General features: G+C 44.1%; 1 long non-coding RNA gene across 2 annotated transcripts; it reads left to right on the top strand.

The window, feature by feature from the left end:
- On the top strand, positions 700–5,813 carry LOC100522542. 2 transcript variants are annotated; one of them, XR_301950.3, is made up of 3 exons: positions 700–1,223; positions 2,413–2,530; positions 5,428–5,813. It is a non-coding gene; the product is annotated as an uncharacterized LOC100522542 (long non-coding RNA). The 2 variants fall into 2 exon arrangements; XR_001307143.2 differs by having other exon boundaries at positions 2,388–2,530; positions 5,428–5,781.

Below are 6,041 nucleotides of genomic sequence, written 5' to 3'. Positions count from 1 at the left end.
GGTTTATTCGTACAGTCAAGAAAACATGTAAGTATAACGCTTCACAGAAGTTGTGCAGAGTATCTCAGAGGGAACAGGCCTCAATTTAGGGGTGGTGAGTTTTTAATGGGCTGGGTAATTTCATAGGCTAATGAGTGCGAGGATTATTCCAACCGTTTCAGGGGAGGGGTACGGATTTCTAGGAACTGAGCTCCTGCCCATTTTTGCTCTTTTGTGGGCAGCCTCAGAACTGTCAGGGTGCCCTGGCAGGTTATTTAGCATATGCTAATATATTACCATGAGCGTATAAAGAGGCTCAAGGGCCCCTGGGAGTGAACCTTCCGCCATCTTGGGCGTTATGGGTTCTAACTAATTTTTGCTTTCTCAAGAGCTGTGTAATTTTTCTTTTTTTTCTTTTTCTTTTTGGCCATGCTAGTAGCACGTGGAAATTCTCGCGACAGGGACTGACCCTACACCACAGCAGCTACTTGAGCGGCAGCAGTGACAATGCTGGATCCTTAACCTGCTGTGCCACCAGGGAATTTTGCTATGTACCCCCCCCCTCCCCGTGTGTGTGTGTGTGTGTGTGTGTGTGTGTGTGTGTGTGTGTGTGTCCCCGTCCAAGGTGTGCCACCAGGGAATTTTGCTATGTACCCCCCACCCCGTGTGTGTGTGTGTGTGTGTCCCCGTCCAAGGAGCATCTGCAACCTACACCACAGCTCACTGCAACGCCGGATCCGTAACCCACTGAGCGAAGCCAGATATGAAACCTGCGTCCTTGTGGATGCTAGTCAGATTCGGTTCTGCTGAGCCACTACGGGGAACTTCATATGGCGCTTTTTTGAAAGGTTATGCCCTGCCGCCTTCCCTCCTGTTTTAGAAGGGGCTTCAGGAAAAATTCTTCAGAAAAGGGTTATTCAGCTTGCATGGATTTCTTTGGACTTGCCTTCAGATCCTAATCCTTTCATTTCTGCCTGGAATGTGGACCTGAAGCTAGAAAGTGGAGCTGTCGTCTTGTAATTGCCAGGACTGAAATACACAGTGAGGATGGTGGAGTGAGAGTGAAACGGAACTTGTGTTCCTACTGGGACTGTGGCATGGCGCTACCAGATTTGGACTGCTGCTATCCAAACTTGTTGCTACGTGAGAAGAATTCAACCTTTTTTTGATTAAGCCATTTTAGCTAGGCTTCTGTTACATGCAGCTGAAGACAGTCCTGAAGCAAGCTGTAGGCACACCAGCAGGTAACTACAGGATGGTGCTTCTTTGTTGTTTTTCATTCCTTCTGTAGGTATATATTTCCCTCATTGCCCAAATTTAACCATTTACTATACTGCTTTTAAAAGTAATTTTAAAAAAGACTTACTTACAAGAACGTTTAACCACAGCTGTGTGGTCACATCTAAAGGAATAATGACTGAATGAATGTTTATATTCCTCCTTTGTTTTCAAGTTCATCAGGTGACTCTCTGGGGAGCCAGCCATAATTAGCACTGATAGAGTGTTTACCTCAATAGTACTCTGTTTTCTGAAATGAAATAATTGAGATAGGGCCTTATAATAGAGAAAGACTTTGTAGAATTGCATGTGTAAGGTAACTTGCTCTTTTCTGATCATCCTTAACTTCTATTTGGGCACTAACAGGTATCAGAATAAATCTGCATATCCAGCATTCTGAATTTAGATACAAGTCAGCAGTAAGAGGGCTGGCCTGAGAGGGGTCTCTCATAGGCAAGGTGATTTCTTTGGGATTAGGAAATAAAAGTAGAGTAAGGAATGGAAACACATGCTTATCGTTTGGAGGTAAGAATCCTGCTGCAGAGGTAGTTTTCTAGAGAAGCAGCTGAATTCATTGTAAGAGCAAATGAGCGCTAGATAGTCTTCTTTGGGGAATGATGGATAAGAAGTATCCACATTATGGCATAAAGTGAACTGGACAGAAAACTAATAGGAAGAGTGGGAGCTTCATGCCAGAAACTTAGGGCTTTGGGCTTCTGGAGTAATATGAGATGGGACCATTATTTATTTGGGTTTTCATGGACAGGTTGAACCTAGGACACTGGAGGACCCGGGAAGGGCTGGAGTAGTGTCTGTGAAGTCACCTGGCACAGGTGTCTGGCATATGGTAGAGATCCACTGTGGGCTTGTCAAATGTATGTTCATTGGTCTCTACCCAAGGTAGGCAGAGTATAAGACAAAAGCTTGTCCAGAATATTAGTTATCAGTTTTATCCAGCCAAATCTGCATCCATAAGAGCTCCAGAACTGGAATTAAAGATTCAGAATGAACAAACACCTGAGGGTTGTCTGCTTTGTGCCAAGCACCATGTAGGTACTTTTATATGTACTTTCACTTGCATGTAACTGCTCTCTACATAGAGGTTTGCTTTGCTTATCTGACCAAAATAGAAATCCCCCTTCGGTTCCTGCCTAGATGTCCAGTGCTGACCACGCCCAGGATGATCCACCCCTGCAGAAGAGCCCAAGGAGGAGACCAGCTGGCTCTGAGCCCCTGTTCCATTGTCTCACCCTGGCCCCTGCAAAGCTCATGGGTAAGAATGGATTTTTTTTTCCTTATCTATAGAATGCATTGCATTCCTACTTATGCCTAAAACAACTACTATCCTCCATTAAGTTCATATCTTTCCGCTGAGAGACCTACAGCTTATTAACTTCACCTGATCTTACATCTCATTTCAGAGTGAGAGGAAGCCTTTTAACAGAGAAATGGAGGTAAAAGAGGGATCCTAAATTACAGTTTGATCCCAAATTATAGTGAGGTGTAGTAATTTTAAAAACTTGTTCATGTTGAAAAAAAAAAAGAAAGAAAGAAAGGAAAAGAAAAAAGGAGTTCCCATTGTGGCGCAGCAGAAATGATCTGACTAGGAACCATGAGGTTGTGGGTTCGATCCCTTGCTTTGCTCAGTGGGTTGAGGATCCGGTGGTGCTGTGAGCTGTGGTGTAGGTCACAAATGTGGCTTGGATCTGGCATTGCTGTGGCTGTGGCATAGGCCGGCAGCGATAGCTCCGATTCGACCCCTAGCCTGGGAACCTCCATATGCCTCAGGTGTGGCCCTAAAAAAAGACAAAAGACAAAAACAAAATTGTTTATGTACTACACAAATGTTTTTCAAATTTCAGAGCTCTATTAACCTCTTTAAGGGAAAAAACCTTCTCATAAAGTCACAAGAATATATTCACCTCTTTCAGTGGGAGAAACTCTTCTTTGAGAGAAACCAAGTTTTAGTCTAAAAAAGTTTTTCAGACATGAATTGTCACTGCAGAAAATGATTTCTTCATAACAAAATGATTTTTTTGCTATTTTTAAAATGAAAACTCAAAAAACTCCCAAGCCTTTGCGAAACAGCAAAGTCTCTCTCACCCACTGCCTAGTTTGAAAAAACGTATACTGCCAAATTTATTTCCATACAAAACCATTCCCAATCACATGTGGGGCCTTTGGAGGCCCTGACAGTGTAAGGCACCCCACTTTTCCCTTCTGCGTGCTTTAAGCGGAACTATATTGCAGCATAATGCTTTCAATTTGTTCCAGTAGAACATAGCTAATCTGCATTCCATTTTCTGGCCTCACTGGATGCATGAACAGCTGATGTCACAGGCACAGGCAAAATCTTCAGCTTTGTTATGCACAAGCTTTTAGGCCTCACCTGCATTCTCAAGTGTCAAACACCCCTCTGGGATGGGCTGTCTGACCTGGAGATACTCATTCCAGCCAGTTAGTGGTATTGCAAGAACGCCAAGGCTTTGGAGGAGCTGTGTCCTCTGAGGCTGCTGGCTGCCCAGAAATCTGAGACAGGCTTTTATGATGACATCTAGTTGCTTGCCATATGGTGTCTCAAGGGGTCTGTGACCACTTTCGGCAAGAATCTAGCAGCATCATGTTACAGTGTCCAAGAAGCACTTGGTATTGACATAAGAAACATATTTCTTGGGGACTTTCATAAGCCATGGAGATGGGGCAAATCATTGGAAGGCTTGGATTAATCCAGTAAGGAACAAAGCAAGGAGTTGGCTGGCAGGCACACCCAGCACAAATTTTCTAGTTCAGAAGACTCTGTAGGTTTATTAGAAAGTGTTGCACAGCAATTTCAGGGTGGTATTTATTAATTGTTCCATTTGGTCCCCATATAAATTATTGCCTTCACAAATACTAATCATTGAAAATCTCACAGAAAATGTATTGTTATTTTTATTACTGGAGGGAACAGTGTCAAATCTGTGATGTTGTTTTTAATCGTGTGATCACAGGTGACTTTTTCCTGCTGCTTCATGTTTTCTGTAACTTCCAAGAGAGCTACAATGGTGCAAGAGTAGGGATTTAGACTCCAGTGATTGGCTCTACTAAGACTTACATGGCCTTGGGAAAATTACTGTCTCACTCTACTTCCATTTCCTTCTGTAAAATGGGGATAAGAGTACTAATACTATCTGCCTTCATGAGGCTCTTGAGAGGATCAAATGAGAGGCTACAAATAAAGAGCTTAAACAGTGCCTGAAACATTGTAACTAAAGGCAAATTTTAGCTCTTGTTACTATCATTACTATGGAATTGTAAGACTCGATTTGTTTTTCTCTCCAATTTGTAATTTCTTTCTGGTTGGGATATATCCTATATTAGATGACGTGACATGGCTTAAAGGACAGTTCTTTTTTCTATCTTGGCGATACATGAAACAAATGCATCTTAAATAGTACTTTGTGTTTGCTGAATAGTTATTTCTGATTCTATATTTCCTTTGAGGGATGTGAAAGGATAGCATTTAGCCCTGAGATTTTGGCCTTTCTTTAGCCTTTCCCTTCCTGCTTCTCTCGCTGAAGAGTATGGCAAAAGCTGGACTGCAGGGACCCTGCTCTTCCTTTCTGGTCCTTTTGGGACTGTAGTATGAATGGATGAGTTCAATCCAGGGGGTGCTGGGCCTTAGGGCATTTGCAGCAAACCTGGAGAACTAGACAAAGAAGTGAATTAATTTGGGTGGCAAAATGGTAGTCTAAGATGGAAGGAGGTCTAAAGTGGGGTCCTGTTACGAAGACCTGTGACTGTGGTGGTTTCACACAATCTGCAGCTGTACAAGTAACTTTTTTTTTTTTTCTAGGGCTGCTCCCATGGCATGTGGAGGTTCCCAGGCTAGGGGTCCAATCGGAGCTGTAGCTGCCGGCCTACACCAGAGCCACAGCAATGCGGGATCTGAGCCATGTCTGCGACCTACACCACAGCTCACGGCAACACCGGATCCTTAACCCACCGAGCAAGGTCAGGGATTGAACCTGCAACCTCATTGTTCCTAGTCAGATTCATTAACCACCACACCACGACAGGAACTCCACAATTAACTCTTAATGGCTGTGGCCTGGGCCAGAGCCTCCCTCTCATGGGCCATGTGGTATTTTGAACTTGCTGTTACTGATGCTCATGGGGCTTTATTCGCAGGCCAGTGGCTGTCTTTTATGGAAGAGGATCCAGCAAATGTAGGGGATCCACGGTTGGCCTCAGCAGACAGCCATGAGGGGACAGGTGAGCAAGCTGACCCTGGCCTTGCTGAGCTCAGCAGAAGTACTGTTCCCAAGTGGAAGCTTTGATGTACAGGCTGCAGCTGTCTTTTTGGATTACACAGGCACATGTCCTTCAGCCTCCCGGGCTTCTTGCAATACCAGAGGACCTCAGAGGAATTCATAATGAAGGAGCTGAGGCAATCACCCACTTTTAGAGAAAAAGAGATTTTTAAAGCAGAATTCTTTTGCTGTTTTTAAAATGCACTTCAGGAGTCCCCTTGTGGTACAGCAGGTTAAGGATCAGGCATGGTCACTGTAGCAGCTTGGGTCCCTGGCCTGGGAACTTCCACATGTTGTGGGTGTGACCAAAAATAAATAAATAAATGAAGTGTGTGTGTGTGTGTGTGTGTGTGTGTGTGTGTGTGGCAGAGGGTTTCAATTATGAATGCCAGAGCTTGGGAGGGAACATTAGCTGAGCTGCCTCAATTCCATTCTGCCTCCAGACCAAAGAAGTGAGCTGTGAAAGAGCCAACTTTGGGTTCGCAGGGCTTG

The sequence above is a fragment of the Sus scrofa genome, chromosome 2 (genome assembly GCF_000003025.6).
Source record: "Sus scrofa isolate TJ Tabasco breed Duroc chromosome 2, Sscrofa11.1, whole genome shotgun sequence".
NCBI classification, from domain to species: domain Eukaryota; kingdom Metazoa; phylum Chordata; class Mammalia; order Artiodactyla; family Suidae; genus Sus; species Sus scrofa.
Note: the sequence above shows the minus strand (reverse complement) of the source record. Positions and strands in the feature narration are given on the sequence as shown.